Source organism: Polistes dominula, unplaced genomic scaffold (genome assembly GCF_049000335.1).
Source record: "Polistes dominula isolate Pdom_NZ unplaced genomic scaffold, Pdom_raw_medaka contig_26, whole genome shotgun sequence".
In the NCBI taxonomy this organism is placed as follows: domain Eukaryota; kingdom Metazoa; phylum Arthropoda; class Insecta; order Hymenoptera; family Vespidae; genus Polistes; species Polistes dominula.
In genome coordinates this window covers 120,001-133,707 of record NW_028300939.1, presented here as the reverse complement: position 1 = coordinate 133,707, position 13,707 = coordinate 120,001, and the positions used below count along the sequence as shown (strand labels likewise).

The 13,707-nt window shown below is 33.9% G+C and overlaps 1 protein-coding gene across 3 annotated transcripts in view; it reads left to right on the top strand.

Moving 5' to 3' along the window:
* cv-c (RhoGTPase activating protein) overlaps positions 1-13,707 on the top strand; it is a 124,035-nt gene that overhangs the window by 72,406 nt on the left and 37,922 nt on the right. The gene's annotated exons all lie outside the window — the stretch shown is intronic.

The following is a 13,707-nucleotide window of genomic DNA, read 5'->3' as shown; positions in this document are numbered from 1 at the left end:
TCCACAATAATTTGGTTATTTAAAATGTTGAATTTACGGGGAAAAAATGTATGGAGGACACGAGTGGATGGATGGATGGATGGATAGCCTCGTAAAAGGAAAATATCTTCACGTTCTTGAAAAATCTTGTTATTTATACATATATATATATATATATATATATATATATATATACCTCCTTCTCTGTATAATAATTAGATATTCAATAGACGCCAGCCGATGGGTTCGACAAGGCAACAACCTTTCTCTCATCGGATGCACGGTATGCACGCATACTATGGCATAATTCGATTGCCGATGGGATGATGCATCGTCCGACAAAATTATCGTCATCGGTGGCATAGGGTTAAGCGTCTCTGACACCTTCAAGACCGCGAAAATGAACGAAAGAACCTTCTTCGATGAAGAAGCTTTTTTTTTTTTTTTTTGTCACGTAGCGTCGACCACGTACCACTTTTTCTTTTTTTTTTTTTCGAGTTTCAACAACAAACCACCTTGCTATGCACTTTTTTACAATCTCCTTTATCTTTCCCGTTGTTAACGGTACTTTACACGTTTGCGTATTCACGAGACAACAAAAAAAAAACAAAAAAACAAAAAAATAAAAATTAAGTCCACTCTACGTGACGTTTGACAGAAATAAAAAGAAATTTTTCGTATTTTTTTTTTGTTTTTTTTTTTTTATTGACGAACGCGTAAGAATTCGGTGAAGGTGCCTCTTATAAGGGTCCATTTTTTTCTTTTTCAAACTCAAAAAAGGGTCCCGACCCAAGGGAAGACTTATATCTCACATCAGTTATTTTTATTTTCTTCCTAGTGTCTGAGAAAAGATAAAACTCGTTTTTGATAATCCTATTTCTTCTTCTTCTTCTTCTTCTTCTTCTTTACCTTAGAGAATGGTATGATATTTTTCGACCAACAAGAAAAAAAAAAAACACCTGTAATCGTACGTCGTACATTTTCTATTCTTTTTATAATTGCGTGTGTGTGTGTGTGTGTGTAAAATAAAAATAAAATATAAAGAATAATTTGAGAATCACTGAGTTGTCTTTATATGGAAGGACATAGACGAAACATTATCTATTCGTTCGATCTTCCATGATTGGCCAAGGAAATCAACTCAGGGTCTAACTTTCTCTCAAGGATTCTTCATCTCCCCCATCGTCAATAGACGTCAATAGACGTACAACATACATATATGTTTGCGTGTGGTTGCCACTCTTCCTTTTTAAGTCGTAACGAGAAAAATCAGATAGAAAAAAAAGAAGAAGAAACAAAACATAAAGAAATTGACAAATAAAGGAAGCAAAATGAAACTGAAATTTTGTCCAATGGACAGAAATTGTCAAAATCGGAGATAATGAAATGAAACAAACGTTCGACTTTGATAGGATAAAAAGAAGAATAAAAAGAAGAATCCTTTTGCGTCAGAAACGACGTAGGTACGTACATTCTCGGTCGACGAACTCTCTAAGAAGATTCTCTCTCTCTCTCTCTCTCTCTCTCTCTCTCGTATAGCGTGGCGTTATTTTCAACGAGCACCTATAAACCTAACCGCTTACGAGCGAATCGTTTCTTGCTTGCGAGCTCTTTTACCACTGGGTAGTGGTACTCGGGTTAGTAGTAGTAAAACGACCTTAATCGTCTTCTCTCCTTGATATAAAAGAAAACACCCAGGGGACCTCTACTACTACTACTACTACTACTTTGAAATAGACGGGAAAGGTAATCAGAAAACAAAAAAAAACAAAAAAAAACCTATAAAAACTTATGTGAAAACGTAGCTGAGAAAAGCGAAAGTTCTGTCGTCGACCAAAATGGGAAATACTATGATTATTAATACAAAGTGTTGTTCAATTGATCAATTGGTCAATTCATCCACCTATCGAATGAAGGAACATTGGTTTCTCGGTTGGCCCCATCACAGTTTCAAATTTAGCTTTACGTGTACGATTTTCTTCGTGGAAAGGAGAACGAACACAGTTTTCGTTCGACGACCGAACCGAACCGAACCGAACCGAACCGAAATAAAAGTCTCTCCTCTCGTTCATTGGTTACTGCTCTTTACTACTAGTGTTCATGCTGATATGCTTTGCTTGAGGTATATTTATATGTGCGTATAGGTGTATATAAAAGAGTCGGCGGCGCGGTATCTCTTTGCTTCGTGCACACATATGTTACGTTCTTAGAATAAATATTAGATAATTCCGTGACGCAATTTCGAACCCCCCTCAAATTTTCAATCTTTCTCTATCTTAGTTTTCTTGTTTTTTTTTTTTTTTTTTTTTTTTTTTATTTTCGTTCAATGATGAACGAGATCGTTTCTATGCTAAACCGTTCTATGCCAAGTTTTTTCAACTCTAATATCAATGCAAACACACATGTGTTTTATTTTTTATGAATGAATTCTCATTCCTTTACCAAACACAACAGTTATGGAAAACAAAAAATATGTATTTAACGAGTTAGCAAATATAACGTTTATTAAACGATATGTGATATACTACGAACTACTAACGGTGAATTAATTTTTTCTTACTTTTCTATTTACATGGAGAAATATGTCTATATATAATTACAGTTCTGTGTATCTTCCTACTTTCGACAATATGCATGGTTTCAAATGCTACATGCATAGATACACAAATACACATAGATGAGTTTCTTCGCGAGCAACCGAAAATTAGTTTTCTCCAAAGGATGAAAAACACAGGCTTAGGTGAGGAATAAAATTCTTTCCCATTAGTTTTTTTTTTCTTTTTTTTTTTCTTTTTTTTTCGGGGTTATTTTCACCTTTTGTATATATATCGCGTTTCAGTGCGAAGAGCAAATATTTTCACGGGAAATCTGACACTCTATGGTGGTTCGTTGCTCGGTTGGTTGGTTGGTTGGTTGCTTCGTTGCTTGCTGCTTCTTCTTCTTCTATATAATACCTGTGAATGTTTTTTACGTCAATGGAAAACTACTATTACTACTCACAAATAACTCGTATTTTTTAAAATGAATCATTCGAACAAGGTTAGGGGACTAAACCTCGTTCTCGTACAATTTCACTTTACGCGTAAGATTACAAATTCAATTTCATTTATTATATTATTCTCTCGTTGTTGTTCAATCATAAGTCATGTTAGAGATAAAGAATAAAAAGAACAAAAATATGAATTGAAAGTAGTCTTTACCATAAAAGATTATACGACGTACGTGCGACGTATGTGCATGTGTGTATACGTTTGAAAAAAATATATATATAAAAAAAGATGTAGAAACTCTTCCTGAATGACATGTCCTGTGAATGACGTAAATACGTTTGGTACGTTTACTCATTTTTTCACATGAATCAAAACGTGTACCATCATCATCATCATCATCGTATGTTGCTATCGTATACCCATATACGGGTTTGGTGTCCACCATCATTCTTGTTGGTAAAAAGAAAGCAAAGTTTCATGTGCACGGTGTGTACTTAAAATATACAAGTAAATTATTTTGCTACTTCTTTTTCTGTATTTTCTAAAATTAATTAATTTCGTTATTTTTTAAAAAAACATCATTTCCAAAGTAAACAAAAATAATGAAAGGTCAACACGACAACGAGGAATCTACGAAAGATTAATCAATCGCTCATGAAAATTTGTTGAAAATCAATCACATGATAAGTATTTCTTTTTTCTTTTTTAAAATTTGATACGATCTTGTAGTGTTTATGTTATATATAAAATGAACAACATGGTGTGTTTCTAGTCTCCGTTACACACTGCATAGTTTAATATTTATTCTACGATGTATACGATAACAAAAAAAAAAAAAAACAAAAAGAAAGAAAACAAAATGTAATAGTGTAAATGAAACGTTAGCCGTACATCGAATACAATGTCAAAAGCACACCCGACACAACTCGAATATATATTTTGTATGTTTTCATTTTGTTTGCCATATTCGTTTGGTGTTGTAACATTCGATTCTACGTGTTGTTGTTGTTGTTGTAGTTGTTTTTTTTTTCTATTTCTCTGGCCCTTTTTTTATTTTCTTTTTTTTCCTCCTCTGTGAACCAAATTAGTTAGTAAATACTTGTTGAAGGTGGGATGGGGGGTGGGTACGAATTGGCAAGAAAATGCAATAGGCACGTTTGTGCATGTACATGTGTTACACTCAATACGTGATTCGAAACTCGTTTCTTCGCACGTACTTATTATTCATTCGTCATTGGAGGGAGGGGGAGTGGGGTGGGGGGGTTTAGGTGCAGGGCCTCTCCTATGTTCCATCTTCCTTTCTCTCTCTCTCTCTCTCTCTCTCGTTCTTTTCCTTTTATTCTTTTTTGTTCTCATGCATATGTATCGCGAACACGCGTGGCTATACCTTTTTTGCTCGAACGCACGTGTGTTCCTTTTTCTTCTCGTACTCGTGAAATATATTGAAAATATTACTAAAAAAATCTGATGTTTAATTTATGAAAATATATTGAAAATACAAGAAGAAGGAATTGATAATATTTTGTTGAAACGACGAGATAAGTGATACTTGTTTCTCTCTCTCTCTCTCTCTCCCTCTCTCTCTTTCTTAGCACACATAACGGAGATTTAGAATGGAGCCTCGACGACGCTTCCTGATCGTTTTGCGAATTATTCCCCTAGTCGAGTGATTAACGAGCTTCGGGAGAGCTTTTTGGCAGCCGAGTGTGCAGCATCTCGAAATAGCGGTGGCCAACCGTTTAAACAGAAACAAACTCCGTTTATAAATGCTTTAGCTTGCTTCTTCTTCTTCTTCTTCTTCTTCTTCTTCTTTTCCACCCCCTACCCCACTCTCATCCCCTTGATGCATTGTTGAGAAAATATACGAGGCCATCGAAATGTCGAGGGGGATATAAAAAAAAAAAAAAAAATAAAATAAATAAAAAAATAAAATAAAAAAGGAAAGGTTGCTGGAGGCATGTCCCTTGTGTGACGTCATACATGGGGAATACTTTTTTTTGCTTTTTTTCTTATTTATATTTTTTGTCTATTTTGTTCCTTTCTATTCTTTCATTTCTGTGTTTCAATTTTAATTACAGTTTTTAACTTTTATTCGATGACGATGAAAAGTACGGTCTTCTTCAATTTCATTTTGTCGGTTCCAGTTAGAAATGTAGAATATTCAAAGGGAAAAGAAAATGAAAAATGGAAAAAAAGAAAATGAAATATATTTTATATATATATATATATATATATATATATATATATATATATATATATATGTGTGTGTTTAATTCTATAATGTTAATATAAAAAATAGATCATTTTTCCCTTTCTGTAAATACGTTTAATTTTGTAATGTTAAGAAACTCTGTTAAAACATTTATTTACGAGAAAGATTCGAAATTTTATTTATTCATCCGTGAACAAGTTAAAGGGAAAGGTAAAATAAAAAGAAAAGAAAAAAAAAAGAAAATAATCTAAAACGGTAGAACGAACGAACGAACGAACGAACGAGGCAGGTGAGCGGGTGAGAAGTGAAGTATAACTTTGTCAAAGGTATTATTGAAGTACATTGATTTTCAATAGGTCAGTTTCCATAGGTCGAACACGATTACTATTGGCCCATATTATAAGATTCGACCGAACCCTCTCCACTGCTCCTTCTTTATTACATTTGAATTTTTCGACTATTTTTCGCATTCCTAAATAGTTGAAAAAATAAAAAGATAGAAATAGAGACAGAGAGAAAGAGAAGGGAGAAAAGCAAAAGTAAAAGCAAAAACAAAAGCAAAAACAAAAGCAAAAGCAAAAGCAAAACTTAGCAAATGGTCGAACGTGATAGACCGCAAACAAAACGGGGAACAGTTTGTCGCCACACGACAAACAGACAAATTCAACGTGTCAAGAAAAGGATCGTTTCTCTTTCTCTCTTCGAGTCTTTCGTGATCGGGTTGTTCATTTTATCTCCCTGTCACTCTCTCTTTCTTTCACTCTTTCCAACTTTGAAAACACTTACCATTAGCACTAAAGTAAAAAGAAACATGGTCTATCGAATATGCAAATTTATAATAGTATCTAAAAAAGAAATATTTCAGATAAAATGTAATAAACGTAAATTTGTGTGTTAGGGTCTGTTTTTAAAAGGTTTAATACATTTTCTTTTGGGAGAATACAAATTTTGCTATTAGTAAATGTCACAGATAGCGAGATGTGAAGAAAGGGAGAAAGTATAAAAGAAGATAAAATAGAAAAAAAGAATAAATAACGATACAAGAATTCGTTTAATGCTTTTTCTCGAATCTATCCTGCACTTCCCCCCCCCTCCTCCTCTTCCTCTTTCTCTTTCATTCTTTCTTTATCTTTTCTCTCTCTCTCTCTCTCTCTCTCTCTCTCTCTCTCTCTCTCTTATTTTGTCTCAAAAGATCCCTTTTAGTGAAACGTTGCTATTCGGATGAGACAAGGTTTTTCTTTCTCTCTCTCTCTCTCTCCATTCTTGTTAAGTATGCATTTTCAACATTGTGCCGATAAAAACCTGTTTTATTCCACCTACACACCCGTCAACTTTGAGTTCCCATCGTTACGATTCATACATATCACTTACATATACAAGGACAAAACGTTAGAAGGTGTATATATATATATATCTGTTCAATATCGTTATCGTTACGACACATGATAATTGATCATTTTTTCATTAGAAATTATGCCAGTTACTTTATCCAATTTTGAAACAAATATTAAGCTTCCTGCAAGCAAAAAAAAATATATATATATATGTGTGTGTATGTGCGTTGTAATATTGCATGTATAAATAATCAAACTTTGTGACCTGAATATTGCAAGTATTCACTTTACTTTGATATTATTGTTTGTTGCGATGATATTAAGCTCGTGTTATATAATGGTGTCCTACGTACTCGCATAATTTTTCAGAATGTATTTTTTAAAAGAAGAAAAATAAAAAGAAACTCTTTCCTTTGAGCATTTTAATAAGCGATAAAATATAAATGAAGTTACGTGGTATTTCTTGGTAAAGTAAAGCTAAATATTTTCCTTCCATGGTGTATATAATATTATAGTAAGTTTAAACGAGTACCGCCATTGCTTTTCGATGCTAGATAGGTAGTTCTTGTTCTTTACAAAGAAAATTGTGGTTTTCGTGGTCGATGGAAGAGTAACACGATAGCCAAAAGAAAAACGCCGTCCCTATACTTTTCCCCTAACTTTTTCACCTCTCTCTTTCTCTTTGCTTCTCTTTTACTATTCAAATAATATTCATCAAAACTTATCCAAGTGTATAATCGAATGTGTAAAATATTAAATATTACTCATGCTTGTCTCTTCAAAATGTCAATACCTATGACATTTAGTAACAAAACTAAATTGCATTGAAAAACAAAAGTGCAATTTTACGTAACCCTGGTGGTCTATCGATGCATGTTAAAAATCGTATACAATTTTTCCTTTATATATAAATTAATAGTATTCGTCATTAATCCACGTATGTGTGGATGTGTATATATAATATAAGTGTCACACAGTATATAAGAAGATATTTAAAATGACATTATACCTTCCCCTTGTTACTACTACTAGGGAAACTACAAAACATTTCATACTCGTGGGTGGTGAGTGAACGGTTGGTTCAGGATATCTCTCGCATGAATGAATGCGTCGCGTCGTCGTTCCTTGCTTCAGATAAATAGTATTAAGCAACTTAAGCCTTTTAACCCACGCTACGTTTCAACGAAAGATCTTTGACAATTTTTCCTTTCTCTTTCTCTTTCTCTTTCTCTTTCTCGCTCTATTTTTTTTGTTTTTTGTTTTTTTGTTCTCTCCAACTACGAGTTTAATCGAAAAGACGAATTAAATGATTTTTCATTTGACATTTTACTTATAAATATATACCTACACACACACGCAACAACAAGATAGAAAGAGAGTGCATCAATTTTCCATAAGATGATAATAATAATAATAATAATAATAATAATACTCGAAATTCTCTTATGCACCAAGTAAACTTAGGATAAACTATAGTAAGATAGAAATCGTTAAGATCTCAAATGAAGAAAAAATGTCTATTTTAACGTTTCAATTTCATTGAATTTACCAGCAGAGTGAGAAGAGAAAATAGTTGCATCCCGAAGGGCCCGATGATCAGTGCACGACACCCACGCACCCAATCGCGATAACGATCCAACTTTTCATAGGGTGGTTAAGGGGGAAACCTATTGGTCAAGTTTAAAAACAAAATAACCTCCTCACTCTCCCACAAAAGAAATAGAAGAAAGAAAAATCACACACGTGATACTATTCCTTGTTCCTTGCAATGAAAAAAAGGTAGAAACCAAAAAAATAATAAAAAGAAAAGTTATAGAAATAGAACAACTGTAATACTGGGATCCCCAATATGAGAGAGAGAGAGAGAGAGAGAGAGTAAGAAATCTAAATTATGCTAGTATGTACGACGGGCCCGTAGGAAGTATAATCTTGCATAGTACTTACGACCTAGACTCTCGAACGTATCATCTCTTTCGATTCCACGTTGCGTTTTACTGTACGAATAATCCAAGTGCTGCTTGTTGAACTACAGAAAGAGAAAGAGAGAGGAAGAAGGAGACTAAGATGAGAAGGAATATAATCGTTAAAAGTTGTGTTGGTCGAAAAAACAGAAGGAGAGTTCTTAGAGATTCTAAGATTCTTTCCCACGTGGGTTAATACTACGAACTTATGCTTATCCTATACGCGAAAACGAATAACATTGGCGCCAATAAAATGTCTCACGCCCACGAAAGAGGGAGGCAGAGAAAGAGAGGGACAGTTGCAAAGTCTAACATAAGCACACGCTTAACGTGTTGCTTACAGCCGATAATGAAGCTATCGAAGTTGTTAAGTTACTTCAAACACTCCATTTTTCCACTAATATATGTACTTTCAATAAACTTACTTTATTTAATTAAATGATATTTCAAATTTTAATCTTTTTCATTAATTTAACACATTTTAATAATATACTTTCTATATATATATATATATATATATATATATATATATGGATATGGATGCGTGAACGAGATCGAATTAGCGTGAAAAAAGGAAAAAAAAAAAAGGGACAAGGTATATCGTATAGGACAGGACAGGGCAGGGCAGGGCAGGGCAGGACAGGTAGGGCAGGCACGCGCAGTAGAATTAAAACCCACGTGGAAATTGATACTCCCTTATAGTTCTTCTTCTTCTTCTTCTTCTTCTTCTCCTTCTTCTCCTTCTACCTTCTACTACCTTATCCCTATATATTCCCCTCTTTCATCTTACTCGTGTACACGTACGAGAGTGTGTAGATTTATAAGAAGATTGCAGTTCGATGCACATCCGTCACTCGCCACCTACGAATTTCTAAGGGAAAGGCGATACTCCTTTGACTCGTCCTACTTCTTTACTATACTTGTAGTAAGATAATAATCTTTGTACTTCTTATTTGATATTTAACATTTAATATGTATTAGACATTTCTAAATCATCTCAATTACAATTCTAATTTTTCATCTATTAATATACAAGTATATTTTATTTTTCTTCAAATGAAATGAACAAAGAAACGTTTCTCTCTTTCTACATACTTCAACTTTTTCTTATTCTTCTACTTGTTCTTCTTCTTAAACTGTACAAGTTGGCAATATCGTTTCGTCGGTGCCACACGTTACTGTTTTATTTACGAGGAGTAGTAATAACGAGATATTTATGACGGTATGTTCGGAATAATTAGCATAACACGTAATGCTCCGAGGCGAATCCCGCGTGTCTGCCGTATAACGTGGTGGCGCCTGTAAAATTCGGACCACCCAAGAGGGTCAGAAACCCTTAAAAACACACACATACGTCTCTTTATGTGTAGGTATATATAAGTATTTTTGTTACGTATCAATTTACTTAACCTAGTGTCCACGAGATAGATCTTTTGTAAACCAATCGAAACGTATCGTCGTATTTAGTAAACGTGATTTTCTATCCAATTGGAAAGGGTTTCATTAAAAATATCGAAAAAAAAAAAAAAAAAGAAAAAAGAATAAAAATAAATTAATCTTCAGGGTCTTCCTTGAGTTTCGCGTGAGCTTATATACAGAAGAAGGTATATATTAGTATATGAACAGTCGTATATCTTATTTGAATATGCGTACACGCAACCTCCGTTGAAAAAACAAAAAGAAAGAAAAGATAGCAGCAGCAGCACCGTGTGGTATCGTTGAACACGACGAGAACGTTTACTAATGAACTGTATTATTTGCGATATACGCCGACCTGAATTTGCATTAACACGGCTTTTATTGCGTTTAATTGAATCGCCTTTTAGGAGTTGCTCTTACCATTACCACCGCCACGATCAGAAGAGTCCCTAAGATTTTGCTTCGTAAAAAAAGGAATTCCAATCCAATAAGATAGAAAAGGTAGAATATGCACGATAGCATTTAATCTTGACAAATCGAATTCAATTGAGGTGTACAAACCGCGAAAACACGATTACATCGAGCTTTTTCTTTTTTTCTTTTTTATGATTAACTATATATTTAACTTTGTAAATCCTTTTAGCATTCATCAAATAGAAAAACTTTCTTCAAGTTATACTTGCTGCTTAAAAGGAACATTTCTTAAAGTAAAAGATCGTGACTTTCACCTCGTGGTATAAGTTTGAAAAAAATAAGTATAACGTTTGTAACAACTTTGATGTTTTACGATGATCGATTCGTTCGTGTGACGCCTTCACAATTCGTAAACTACTACTACTTCTACTATTGCTACTACTACTACTGCTACTACTGCTGCTATTATTTGATACTTTCATGCATGCTCATGTTAGTAGTAGTGGTGCAGTGTTGTTTCTTAGTAGGTTTGAGATCATCGTCAATTTAAACGAGAATGAAAGATAAAGAATAAAAAGAAATAAAGTATATACTAGTTTTGTAATCTCACATTGGAGATCTAGGAGAAAGAGAGAAGAAATTAATCATTGTCAAAGTGAAATTAGGTGTTTTATTTGAACACGCCCGGCTGACTTTTTCAATTCGTCGAATTGTTCAACGAATATAAGACACGTCAAACTAATTTTCTCAAAGTATAATATTAATCGTTTGTTTTTGTTCCACCATATATATCCACTATATGTAATAATCCACTATATGTATCTATGTAAATACGTACGAGTTTCTCATTCCTTCAGCCGGAAGAATCAACGAAGTCTGTCGTTCACACAACATTCACACCATTACTACTACTACTACTACTACTACTACTACTACTACTACTACCAATTTGAAATACATACATGTGTAGGTTCTTATAGGAGTGTTCACGTTTGAAGTGAGGGAGGAGATAAAAATTGTACGACAAGCTAGCTTAGCCGCCTTCTAATTATCGATCTCGTTTTCTCGTAAATCAACTTAACCATTCGAGTATGTCGAAGTAACCCACCCTGTCTATCTCCTTGTTGTATTATTGCTGCTGATGCTAGTGTTAGTGTTGTTGTTGTTGTTGTTGCTGTTGCTGTTGCTGTTACTTTCGCTGCTAGGGTATTGGTAGAGTTGGAAAGGATTTTTTTATTACACCTTACGGTGCACGCTTCCACATGTCGTTACTAATTAATACGTGAGAATTTATCACATATCACCATAGAGTAGATATCGTATAAAAAAAAAAGGAATATTTATATTATAAATATTATATTGCAAAAGGTAAAGGAAACAATATTTAACTTGTTTCACGTGACACCATAGAAAACTTTCAATAAATAGAAAGAAAGAGAAAGATAAAGAGAATATGGGAAGCACCATGGCTGAGTAGTTACGTTTTTCTTCCCACGGTGTTCGTAAAACACCTCATGCGTGTTCAAACACACGTAGAAATGTGTATATATATATATATATATGTATATAGAACGAACATAATTTCTCTTCTATACTTTTGCGAAACGACAATAAGGCGTGATAATGCGAGTTACAAAACGTTTAGTCATTGCATCCAAAGTACTTGAAAAACCTTTGCTAGTGAACGATGAACCCCTCTTCGTACTTGTGTCAATTTTTCTCAAGTATTCAATCTAACGAGATAAATGCTTAGCTTTCATCTATTTTCATCTTCTATCATTTCTCTTCTTTTTATCTTTTATGCGAATATCTTCTCAAGGCGTATTATTATCGTAACACCCGTTATAAAAGAGACTCCATTATAAACGAGAACTTATAGTTCTTGTCTGTTAACTTAAAAAAGAAAAGAAAAGAAAAAGAAAAAATCGTGAGAATAAAGTTAGGTGCGTGTTTGAGATAGGTCACGGAAACGAAAGTGGGTGGTGCCTTTTTTCCTCCTCACAGTTAAGATGAAAGAAGAAGAAGCAGCAGCAGAAATTATTTTGCCCTCTTTTAGCAATGATAAAAAAAAAATAAAATAAAAAAAGAAAAATACGATAGAATATTGATAACGTTGTGAAAAAGGTACGATCTTTTTAAAAGAGGTAAAAAGTCGGGAGTCGGGAGTATAGTGCAACGTTATTCGCTAAATTAATGTTATATCTATGGAAAAAGTAAGAAGAAGATGAAAAAAAGAAAAAAGGGTAATAAATATGAAAGAACTAGAGCAGAAGTTATTCTCAAAGAAATACGAGAAATGACGAAGTCTTATCATTTTTCCTCTTCCTCTTTCCCCCTTACTACCACCCTTTCACCTTCTAACACGTTGTTTTACTTCAACCTTTTTTTTTTTCATCTTTTTTTTCCATGCTGAGTAAAGTAGACTAAGACTTTGCGGAAACATCCGGCATTAATCGTCGGCATGAATTTGCAGTTAAAATTGTTCGCAGTCGTTTAACAACGAATCACACTGGGAAAGTCATTCCGTGGAATCGGTTAGTTGAAATTCTGATCTCGTAGTCGTCTTCTTCTTCTTCTTCTTCTTCTAGCTCGTTTGTAACTAACCTCGTGTCCTATCGGCTCGCATTTCCGCCAAGAGAGAACATTTTCTATGAAATTCCGAAACTGGTGTGCCACAGGTTCTACACCATCGTTATTACAATTTCCCCTTCCCCATTCTCGTCCCACCTCACCTCACCCTTACCTCAATTTACCCTATCCCATTTCGATCAATTCCTTCGTTCATTATTTCTCATCTACCTTGAAAAAGTACGTTTGTGTGTGTGTGTATTTTAACAAACGATCAAAATAATTTTAAATGCCAAGTTTAACTAGTTGATTAAAAATAACGATTTAAACGTCTTAATGCGTAGGATTAACGGGGTTTTATTTTTTCTTCTTTTCTTCTTTCTTTTTTTTTTTTTTTTAGAACTAACTTACTTCTACCCAAGAAGAATAATTATTCGGAACAATGGGTGAAAGCTTTGGCAAACGTTTGTAATCACGATGTGTCGTCGTCTGGCGACAAACACCCACCTTTTCACCGACCATGCGGAAACGAAACCTTCTCTCTCTCTCTCTCTCTCTCTCTCGTCTCTGTCTCTTTTATCTTGGCATTAGTTTCTTAGATTATAAATTTATTCAAACAATTCATCTGTATAACAATTAGAAATATGCTAATAAATATGGTCTCTTAAGGTTTCAAGATTAATGCGTAAAATTTGGAAAATAATTTTAGAAAAAGCCCTGTCCCACCTCTAACCTCTTATCCACCCTCGAGGAAGGACTCTTTTAATATCATTTTATATATCTTTACACGGATATGACCAGAGATAAATGGATTTTACGAGAATTCGTGG